The 12,077-nt window shown below is 48.2% G+C and overlaps 1 long non-coding RNA gene across 1 annotated transcript in view; it reads left to right on the forward strand.

Annotated features, from left to right (window-relative positions):
• The first annotated feature begins 4,369 nt into the window (after positions 1-4,369).
• Positions 4,370-12,077, forward strand: part of LOC101731387 — a 44,234-nt gene continuing 36,526 nt past the window's right edge. The window contains exon 1 of the long non-coding RNA XR_001171167.3: positions 4,370-4,482. This is a non-coding gene — a long non-coding RNA (uncharacterized LOC101731387). The remainder of the gene's footprint in view (positions 4,483-12,077) is intronic.

A 12,077-nucleotide genomic window follows, 5' to 3' on the forward strand; every position in this document is an offset into this window, starting at 1 on the left:
TTATCACATGTCAGTCTCTATATTTTTCTTGTATCCAAACATACTCTTTTTTTGGCATTTGTCTAACAGGACTAATTCTCATTCTTCTTCTGTATATTTGGGATTGCTGTCTATGTAGACAACATGTTCCATAGGTTTAGACCCAAACCTTTACCAGCTATGCTGGAAGAAATATGTAATCAAAACCTCCTTAAATGATAAAGGTCTCATTAAATATCATGAGAAATGGGTAAAATGGGGTAAAGAGAAAGATGCTGCCTTTTCCTGGCCAGAAAATGGTAGCATGGATTCTAGAGACCTTAGTCTCTATAGTCACTATCCTGCTTTCCTGCTTCTATTTCAGTTTATCTACTCTCCCCCCTGGGCTGTGTCTGCAGGAACAGTCTATCTGCACTGTTGGTTTGTGGCTTTGATAGGGAAACCCCAGACTACTTATCTTTCTGCTAAAACTCCTGTTACTCTCTCTGACTCTAAAAACTGAAGTTTTACTCTCCTATATGTCGGACATATTGCACACTCCACCTCTTCATCTCCCTAACAAATGTGTATCTATTGAATTATATGTCTTTTCAAATGAATACTGTTGGGCTGCAGTTGCAACCCAACAAGAGGGGTGTATAGTGGGACATTTCTCTAGCACCTTTTCACCTATTGAACAAGCCTTCACTCCATGTGAACACAACATTTGTGCCTGTGCTACAGACATTGAAAAATTATATGCTCATGTTACTGTCCCCTAGTGTCATCATAAAGACTTCGCATAACGTCCCGGCACTATGGAAAAGCAACGCATTACACTTTGTGTCTGCATGTGTAGGGCAATACACGGCTGTGCTAATATGAAGTCACATTTTTTCAAAGGTATGATACCTACTAATCCCTTTGACATTCTAAAAGATTTACTATTGTTCTTAACAGAGAACCATGGCTGTTACTAAATGAGCCGCTAGAATAACAGCCCTTCAAGGGAAAAGTTCCTGTTACTGATTTACCCTATGTAACAATCTTTATGGTTCCTAAACAGAAATACATTCTGGTTTTGCTGTTTGACTAGTACACAAAAGATTTAGGTAGCCCACCAACTAATGAAGATTAATCTCTTTAGGGCACCTGTTGGGAGCACTCGCCCAGCACCTGATCTGGGAACTGGCACTTATATTGTAATGTCACCCACTGTGACCTACAGCACTTATATTTTCCTATTTGTATCTGTAAGTTACCCTCCCATATAGATTGTAAGCTCTACGGGGCAGGGACCTCCATCCTCTTGTGTCCTCGACTCTTAACTTATTGCAGCTGTATTTATCTTGTATTTACTGTTATACTTTGTATTTATCTATTATCTTATTAACCCCCTGTTTGTATTAATGTATTCTACTGTACAGCGCTGAGTACATAAGTAGCACTTTATAAATAAAGATATACATACATACATACATACATACATACATACTGTTTTTATCACTTCTTTTCTTTGTATTAGGGCTCTAGCACACGAGGGGATTTTTAAAAGAGCGATTTGGAGACAAGACGAGCGACAAGACGCCAATGTTAAATCAATGGAAATTGCCAGCGTCAAAACATACGAGGCTACTTCAAATCGCCTGCTGTTTCAAATCGCACACAGACCCTTTGGGCTCTGGCACACGGGGAGATTAGTCGCCCGCGACAAAACTCCCTGTTTGCGGTCAACTAATCTCCCCAAGTTGCCTTCACCTGCCATCCCACCGGCGAAAATGTAAGTCGCCGGTGGGATGGCACACGCGGTGGCGCGATTTTGCGCAAATCGCCGAAAAAGCCTCCCCTTTGGGGAGATAAGTCACCCACGGTAGCTGAGATTAACTGCAGGCGACTAATCTCCCTGTGCGCCAGTGGGAATGTATATCCATTGCTTCTTATACCAAAGTCACCCAAAGTTTTCTGCTCAGCAAATCTTAGGAACAGCAAGTGCCACATATGCCTTCCTACCAACAATTGACTTTATTGCCAGTGGGAAGGCATTTTGTGGGTTATATCTCAGCCCATGGTGGCTGCCCTACATCCTTTATGTACATTATTAGATCACAAAGTGATACTTACCTATGGTAGCCATCATCCCTGGGATGTGTCTTCAAATTCATTAGTAATCGTAACTATTTATGGGTGAACTATTTGCCAGGCATGGATTTGCGGCAAATTTTCACGGTTTGCTATTGGTGGATTTTTTTTACAAAACGGGAGACAAAATTTACAGTGCACCAAAAAAATGGTGTAAAAAAAAATTTGTGCACGTCAATTTTTTTTGATGTGCAACATTTTCGGCATTTCTGCAATTTTTCACCCTTACACAGATATTTTAAAAGATTTGCCAATTTTTCGGCAATGTGAAATGGGACAGATTTGCTCATCACTAATGTTAATATAAAATAAAGGCCTCTGTGAGACGGCGCTCAGTAAAGGTTGGATTCCCTACAATACAGTTACTCGCTGGATCCATTAAGCTCCAACACTGGGCATAAGGATGCAATTCTCACATTTGCAGCCGTGAAGACTCTGAAGCCTTGGGTGAGCTTCTTCAGCAGAACTGTCAGTGTGTGATGTTTGTCCCCTGATTAAAGAATGAAATAGATTTTACAGTTACTTTTAATGAAATAGTATTTTGTAATAATCATTTTTTTAAATAAAATCACCAGTTCATACTTAGTTAGCCTTTTCCATGCTTCAGAGTCTTTATTAAAGTCTGGTTGAGAGCTTGCTGTGCTTTTCTCAAACAGGTCCCACTGAAATCTTTTACTGTTTTCTAGAATGACATATGTTAGATAAGGAAACTATTATATAATTAAACAAATTGTAGACAATGATTATTCAATTTAATTTCAAAATAACCCACTTTAAGCAATAACTTTATAATGAGGCCTATGAAGCCGGCACAAGGGTCAGTATACAAAGTGCTGGGGTCTGGGCCCAGTTCAAGGGGGGGCACTCTCACTAGGGAGGTTTAATCATATTTAAAGCACAGCCCCCCCATCAGTGGCACTGCTGTTGTACAGAGTAGCCTTACTTATGGGTGTGTAATAGGGAAACAAACCAAAACACTACACTGCAAGCTGAGATGTTGGGGAGATTGTAGAGATTGTAGAGAGGCTGGTAAGCAAAGAGTTAATATTGCTTTAGCTCAAGTTCTCTGTGAGTAAGGGGGGGGGGGCAGAAATGAGAAGAAACAGCAAACTGAAACCAGAAAGGGAAGTTTGGGAAGAAACTTCATATTGATTTAAAAAACATGTGACGTCACCCAGTTTTAGCTTTGGGCCCCAGTCATACAGGAAAGAAAAGACTGAGCAAAGTTTGGGGCCCCTGGTGGTTGGTGACTCCACCCACTTTTTCTAACCTTTAACCTTAGCCCCTCAGACACAGTGTTGGACTGGGATGCCAGGGGCCACCACAAGACCCCAAACCATGGGCCGGCTCTCCAAATGATTTTTCTCCCTTGTCTCATTCAGCCCATTAGTTCTACCAGTCTATTTACTTTACATGCTATAATCTATTCCTCAGTATTTTTGTTTCCAAGCAATAAAAAGGGAATGGCCATGAAATAGGCGGAATGGTTAGAGGCAGGAGGGCCCACTGACACCTGGGCCCACTGGGAGTTTTCCTGGCATCCTGGGGGGCCAGTCCCACACTCAGGGCCACCATCAGGGGGGCACAGGGGGGGCAGTCCTTCTGGGCCCTGTGTATTTCAAGTTTAAAGGGGGGCCCAGCCGCGATACACTTCCCCAAGCCACAAGGAAATCCACTGTCAAAGGGATCCAAAGCCGAGTGCCGCCGAAGGGATCAATAGGAAGAAATACTGACTTGTCCCAGTTGATTCTGAGGCCAGAGTAGTTGGTGTGAGTGTTAATTACCTGTAGTACCAACCCCAAAGCCTGGTCTGGGTAAGTAAATTAGGGTGTCATCCGCATACATTGAGATAAATTGGGTGTTGTACCCCTAAAACTGTAGGAGGAGTAGCATTTAGAAAATGGGGGGCGCTAAGAATAAGCAAAACAAAAAGAAGAAAAAGCGGAAGAATCAGCTGAAGGGGAAGAACAGTCTGTGGGGTTTCAGCCCAACACAAATAAGGAGCTACAGAGGGAAATAGGGGTCACATGTGAGGGTCATGTGATTGTTCTACACTCAGAGTAACAGAAAATGAAAGGGGAGGAGCCTGCAGTTTGTGACATCAGTGAGTTCCACTTGTGCAGCGACAGTCGGGCTGCCAGGCACTCGGGTCCAGGATCTGATACAGGATTTACTGAGAGAAACAGAACCGCCAGGAAACACAGAACCTACAGGTGGGCTTGGGTACAGCTTCATATACTGATAAGGGCATTTTATACTGTCGCTATCACTTTAAGGGGCAGGAACGGAATGTAGGGAGTGTGGGAATGGGAATAATGTCGGAAACAGCAGAGAAACGAAAGGCTTTCAGCAACGGGACAGGCGTACGGGAATGAGAATAAGCAGGTAGGGAGCTGGGCCCCGGGGTTGGAGAGACTGCAGCCAGTAACAGTAGGAGAGACATCCCCTGCAGCCAGTAACAGTAGGAGAGACACCCCCTGCAGCCAGTAACAGTAGGAGAGACACCCCCTGCAGCCAGTAACAGTAGGAGAGACATCCCCTGCAGCCAGCAACAGTAGGAGAGACATCCCCTGCAGCCAGTAACAGTAGGAGAGACACCCCCTGCAGCCAGTAACAGTAGGAGAGACATCCCCTGCAGCCAGTAACAGTAGGAGAGACATCCCCTGCAGCCAGTAACAGTAGGAGAGACATCCCCTGCAGCCAGTAACAGTAGGAGAGACACCCCCTGCAGCCAGTAACAGTAGGAGAGACATCCCCTGCAGCCAGTAACAGTAGGAGAGACACCCCCTGCAGCCAGTAACAGTAGGAGAGACACCCCCTGCAGCCAGTAACAGTAGGAGAGACATCCCCTGCAGCCAGTGACAGTAGGAGAGACATCCCCTGCAGCCAGTGACAGTAGGAGAGACATCCCCTGCAGCCAGTATCAGTAGGAGAGACATCCCCTGCAGCCAGTAACAGTAGGAGAGACATCCCCTGCAGCCAGTAACAGTAGGAGAGACATCCCCTGCAGCCAGCAACAGTAGGAGAGACACCCCCTGCAGCCAGTAACAGTAGGAGAGACATCCCCTGCAGCCAGTAACAGTAGGATAGACATCCCCTGCAGCCAGTAAGAGTAGGAGAGACACCCCCTGCAGCCAGTAACAGTAGGAGAGACATCCCCTGCAGCCAGTAACAGTAGGAAAGATGCCCCCTGCAGCCAGTGACAGTAGGAGAGACATCCCCTGCAGCCAGTAACAGTAAAGGAGACATCCCCTGCAGCCAGTAACAGTAGGAGAGACATCCCCTGCAGCCAGTAACAGTAGGAGAGACACCCCCTGCAGCCAGTAACAGTAGGAGAGACATCCCCTGCAGCCAGTAACAGTAGGAGAGACATCCCCTGCAGCCAGTAACAGTAGGAGAGACGCCCCCTGCAGCCAGTGACAGTAGGAGAGACATCCCCTGCAGCCAGTAACAGTAGGAGAGACATCCCCTGCAGCCAGTAACAGTAGGGAAAAAGACTGAGGAAATGTGGGGAAGAGGGTTTGAACACTTTGAAAGTGTATGGGGGTAATTGGGGGATAAAGGTGTTGTATAGTGTATAAGGGCAGGAGTATGGGGATGGGAGGGGGTAGTTACACAGTGTATAAGAGCAGGAGTATGGGGATGGGAGGGAGTAGTTACACGGTGTATAAGAGCAGGAGTATGGGGATGGGAGGGGATAGTTACACAGTGTATAAGGGCAGGAGTATGGGGATGGGAGGGGGTAGTTACACAGTGTATAAGAGCAGGAGTATGGGGATGGGAGGGAGTAGTTACACGGTGTATAAGAGCAGGAGTATGGGGATGGGAGGGGGTAGTTACACAGGGTATAAGGGCAGGAGTATGGGGATGGGAGGGGGTAGTTACACAGTGTATATGAGCAGGAGTATGGGGATGGGAGGGAGTAGTTACACAGTGTATAAGAGCAGGAGTATGGGGATGGGAGGGAGTAGTTACACAGTGTATAGGAGCAGGAGTATGGGGATGGGAGGGAGTAGTTACACAGTGTATAAGAGCAGGAGTATGGGGATGGGAGGGAGTAGTTACACAGTGTATAGGAGCAGGAGTATGGGGATGGGAGGGAGTAGTTACACAGTGTATAAGAGCAGGAGTATGGGGATGGGAGGGGGTAGTTACACAGGGTATAAGGGCAGGAGTATGGGGATGGGAGGGGGTAGTTACACAGGGTATAAGGGCAGGAGTATGGGGATGGGAGGGGGTAGTTACACAGTGTATATGAGCAGGAGTATGGGGATGGGAGGGAGTAGTTACACAGTGTATAAGAGCAGGAGTATGGGGATGGGAGGGAGTAGTTACACGGTGTATAAGAGCAGGAGTATGGGGATGGGAGGGGATAGTTACACAGTGTATAAGGGCAGGAGTATGGGGATGGGAGGGGGTAGTTACACAGTGTATAAGAGCAGGAGTATGGGGATGGGAGGGAGTAGTTACACGGTGTATAAGGGCAGGAGTATGGGGATGGGAGGGGGTAGTTACACAGGGTATAAGGGCAGGAGTATGGGGATGGGAGGGGGTAGTTACACAGTGTATATGAGCAGGAGTATGGGGATGGGAGGGAGTAGTTACACAGTGTATAAGGGCAGGAGTATGGGGATGGAAGGGAGTAGTTACACAGTGTATAAGAGCAGGAGTATGGGGATGGGAGGGGGTAGTTACACAGTGTATATGAGCAGGAGTATGGGGATGGGAGGGAGTAGTTACACAGTGTATAAGAGCAGGAGTATGGGGATGGGAGGGAGTAGTTACACAGTGTATAGGAGCAGGAGTATGGGGATGGGAGGGAGTAGTTACACAGTGTATAAGAGCAGGAGTATGGGGATGGGAGGGGGTAGTTACACAGTGTATAAGAGCAGGAGTATGGGGATGGGAGGGGGTAGTTACACAGTGTATAAGAGCAGGAGTATGGGGATGGGAGGGGGTAGTTGCACAGTGTATAAGGGCAGGAGTATGGGGATGGGAGGGGGTAGTTGCACAGTGTATAAGGGCAGGAGTATGGGGATGGGAGGGGGTAGTTGCACAGTGTATAAGGCAGGAGTATGGGGATGGGAGGGGGTAGTTGCACAGTGTATAAGAGCAGGAGTATGGGGATGGGAGGGGTAGTTACACAGTGTATAAGAGCAGGAGTATGGGGATGGGAGGGAGTAGTTACACAGTGTATAATGGCAGGAGTATGGGGATGGGGAGGGGGTAGTTACACAGTGTATAAGGGCAGGAGTATGGGGATGGGAGGGGGTAGTTACACGGTGTATAAGAGCAGGAGTATGGGGATGGGAGGGAGTAGTTACACAGTGTATAAGGGCAGGAGTATGGGGATGGGAGGGAGTAGTTACACGGTGTATAAGGGCAGGAGTATGGGGATGGGAGGGAGTAGTTACACAGTGTATAAGGGCAGGAGTATGGGGATGGGAGGGGGTAGTTACACAGTGTATAAGGGCAGGAGTATGGGGATGGGAGGGAGTAGTTACACAGTGTATAAGGGCAGGAGTATGGGGATGGGAGGGAGTAGTTACACGGTGTATAAGGGCAGGAGTATGGGGATGGGAGGGAGTAGTTATACAGTGTATAAGAGCAGGAGTATGGGGATGTGAGGGGGTAGTTACACAGTGTATAAGAGCAGGAGTATGGGGATGGGAGGGGTAGTTACACAGTGTATAAGAGCAGGAGTATGGGGATGGGAGGGAGTAGTTACACAGTGTATAAGGGCAGGAGTATGGGGATGGGAGGGGGTAGTTACACAGTGTATAAGGGCAGGAGTATGGGGATGGGAGGGGGTAGTTGCACAGTGTATAAGGGCAGGAGTATGGGGATGGGAGGGGGTAGTTGCACAGTGTATAAGGGCAGGAGTATGGGGATGGGAGGGGGTAGTTGCACAGTGTATAAGGGCAGGAGTATGGGGATGGGAGGGGGTAGTTACACAGTGTATAGGAGCAGGAGTATGGGGATGGGAGGGAGTAGTTACACAGTGTATAAGAGCAGGAGTATGGGGATGGGAGGGGGTAGTTACACAGTGTATAGGAGCAGGAGTATTGGGATGGGAGGGAGTAGTTACACAGTGTATAAGAGCAGGAGTATGGGGATGGGAGGGGGTAGTTACACAGTGTATAAGAGCAGGAGTATGGGGATGGGAGGGAGTAGTTACACAGTGTATAAGGGCAGGAGTATGGGGATGGGAGGGGGTAGTAACACAGTGTATAAGAGCAGGAGTATGGGGATGGGAGGGGGTAGTTGCACAGTGTATAAGAGCAGGAGTATGGGGATGGGAGGGAGTAGTTACACAGTGTATAAGAGCAGGAGTATGGGGATGGGAGGGGGTAGTTACACAGTGTATAAGAGCAGGAGTATGGGGATGGGAGGGGTAGTTACACCAGTGTATAAGGGCAGGAGTATGGGGATGGGAGGGAGTAGTTACACAGTGTATAAGAGCAGGAGTATGGGGATGTGAGGGGGTAGTTACACAGTGTATAAGAGCAGGAGTATGGGGATGGGAGGGGTAGTTACACAGTGTATAAGAGCAGGAGTATGGGGATGGGAGGGAGTAGTTTACACAGTGTATAAGGGCAGGAGTATGGGGATGGGAGGGGGTAGTTACACAGTGTATAAGAGCAGGAGTATGGGGATGGGAGGGGGTAGTTACACAGTGTATAAGAGCAGGAGTATGGGGATGGGAGGGAGTAGTTACACAGTGTATAAGGGCAGGAGTATGGGGATGGGAGGGAGTAGTTACACGGTGTATATGAGCAGGAGTATGGGGATGGGAGGGAGTAGTTATACAGTGTATAAGAGCAGGAGTATGGGGATGTGAGGGGGTAGTTACACAGTGTATAAGAGCAGGAGTATGGGGATGGGAGGGGTAGTTACACAGTGTATAAGAGCAGGAGTATGGGGATGGGAGGGAGTAGTTACACAGTGTATAAGGGCAGGAGTATGGGGATGGGAGGGGGTAGTTACACAGTGTATAAGAGCAGGAGTATGGGGATGGGAGGGGGTAGTTACACAGTGTATAAGAGCAGGAGTATGGGGATGGGAGGGAGTAGTTACACAGTGTATAAGGGCAGGAGTATGGGGATGGGAGGGAGTAGTTACACGGTGTATAAGAGCAGGAGTATGGGGATGGGAGGGAGTAGTTACACGGTGTATAAGAGCAGGAGTATGGGGATGGGAGGGAGTAGTTACACGGTGTATAAGAGCAGGAGTTGGGGATGGGAGGGGGTAGTTACACAGTGTATAAGAGCAGGAGTATGGGGATGGGAGGGAGTAGTTACACAGTGTATAAGGGCAGGAGTATGGGGATGGGAGGGGGTAGTTACACGGTGTATAAGAGCAGGAGTATGGGGATGGGAGGGGGTAGTTACACAGTGTATAAGAGCAGGAGTATGGGGATGGGAGGGGGTAGTTACACAGTGTATAAGAGCAGGAGTATGGGGATGGGGAGGGAGTAGTTACACAGTGTATAAGGGCAGGAGTATGGGGATGGGAGGGAGTAGTTACACAGTGTATAAGAGCAGGAGTATGGGGATGGGAGGGAGTAGTTACACAGTGTATAAGAGCAGGAGTATGGGGATGGGAGGGAGTAGTTACACAGTGTATAAGAGCAGGAGTATGGGGATGGGAGGGAGTAGTTATACAGTGTATAAGAGCAGGAGTATGGGGATGGGAGGGAGTAGTTACACAGTGTATAAGGGCAGGAGTATGGGGATGGGAGGGGGTAGTTACACAGTGTATAAGAGCAGGAGTATGGGGATGGGAGGGAGTAGTTACACAGTGTATAGAGCAGGAGTATGGGGATGGGAGGGAGTAGTTATACAGTGTATAAGAGCAGGAGTATGGGGATGGGAGGGAGTAGTTACACAGTGTATAAGGGCAGGAGTATGGGGATGGGAGGGGGTAGTTACACAGTGTATAAGAGCAGGAGTATGGGGATGGGAGGGGGTAGTTACACAGTGTATAAGAGCAGGAGTATGGGGATGGGAGGGAGTAGTTACACAGTGTATAAGAGCAGGAGTATGGGGATGGGAGGGAGTAGTTATACAGTGTATAAGAGCAGGAGTATGGGGATGGGAGGGAGTAGTTACACAGTGTATAAGGGCAGGAGTATGGGGATGGGAGGGGGTAGTTACACAGTGTATAAGAGCAGGAGTATGGGGATGGGAGGGAGTAGTTACACAGTGTATAAGGGCAGGAGTATGGGGATGGGAGGATGTAGTTACACGGTGTATAAGAGCAGGAGTATGGGGATGGGAGGGGGTAGTTACACAGTGTATAAGAGCAGGAGTATGGGGATGGGAGGGAGTAGTTACACAGTGTATAAGAGCAGGAGTATGGGGATAGGAGGGGGTAGTTACACAGTGTATAAGAGCAGGAGTATGGGGATGGGAGGGAGTAGTTACACAGTGTATAAGAGCAGGAGTATGGGGATGGGAGGGAGTAGTTATACAGTGTATAAGAGCAGGAGTATGGGGATGGGAGGGAGTAGTTACACAGTGTATAAGGGCAGGAGTATGGGGATGGGAGGGGGTAGTTACACGGTGTATAAGAGCAGGAGTATGGGGATGGGAGGGAGTAGTTACACGGTGTATAAGAGCAGGAGTATGGGGATGGGAGGGAGTAGTTACACGGTGTATAAGAGCAGGAGTATGGGGATGGGAGGGGGTAGTAACACAGTGTATAAGAGCAGGAGTATGGGGATGGGAGGGAGTAGTTACACAGTGTATAAGGGCAGGAGTATGGGGATGGGAGGGGGTAGTTACACGGTGTATAAGAGCAGGAGTATGGGGATGGGAGGGGGTAGTTACACAGTGTATAAGAGCAGGAGTATGGGGATGGGAGGGAGTAGTTACACGGTGTATAAGAGCAGGAGTATGGGGATGGGAGGGGGTAGTTACACAGTGTATAAGAGCAGGAGTATGGGGATGGGAGGGAGTAGTTACACAGTGTATAAGGGCAGGAGTATGGGGATGGGAGGGAGTAGTTACACGGTGTATAAGAGCAGGAGTATGGGGATGGGAGGGAGTAGTTATACAGTGTATAAGAGCAGGAGTATGGGGATGGGAGGGAGTAGTTACACAGTGTATAAGGGCAGGAGTATGGGGATGGGAGGGAGTAGTTACACGGTGTATAAGAGCAGGAGTATGGGGATGGGAGGGAGTAGTTATACAGTGTATAAGAGCAGGATTATGGGGATGGGAGGGAGTAGTTACACAGTGTATAAGGGCAGGAGTATGGGGATGGGAGGGAGTAGTTACACAGTGTATAAGGGCAGGAGTATGGGGATGGGAGGGAGTAGTTACACAGTGTATAAGAGCAGGAGTATGGGGATGGGAGGGGGTAGTTGCACAGTGTATAAGAGCAGGAGTATGGGGATGGGAGGGAGTAGTTACACAGTGTTTAAGTACATCAATAAAGCACTATATTGATTTCAGAAGCAGACAGATATCAGGACAGTCTGTAGTTGCTCCTTTCAGGGCAAAGACACACGGGGCAATTAGTTGCAGCGACTTCTATCCAACCTTATAGGAGAAAAGTCACCACAATTAGTCGCCATGACTGATTTAATTAAAAGTTGCAGCTAATCGCCCCATGTGTCTTCGCCCTTAGGTATCCTTGTTTACCTGCTTGTTATGTAGACGCCAATCACTTGTAAATTAATCATTTAGAACTGCTCCCCCCAAAGGCAATGCTCCCCCAAAGGCAAAGCTCCCCCAAAGGCAATGCTCCCCCAAAGGCAATGCTCCCCCAAAGGCAATGCTTTCCCAAAGGCAAAACTCCCCCAAAGGCAATGATCCCCCAAAGGCAATGCTCCCCCAAAAGCAATGATCCCCCAAAGGCAATGATCCCCCAAAGGCAATGCTCCCCCAAAGGCAATGCTCCCCCAAAGGCAATGCTCCCCCAAAAGCAATGATCCCCCAAAGGCAATGATCCCCCAAAGGCAATGCTCCCCCAAA

This window comes from Xenopus tropicalis, chromosome 6 (genome assembly GCF_000004195.4).
Source record: "Xenopus tropicalis strain Nigerian chromosome 6, UCB_Xtro_10.0, whole genome shotgun sequence".
Lineage (NCBI taxonomy): Eukaryota > Metazoa > Chordata > Amphibia > Anura > Pipidae > Xenopus > Xenopus tropicalis.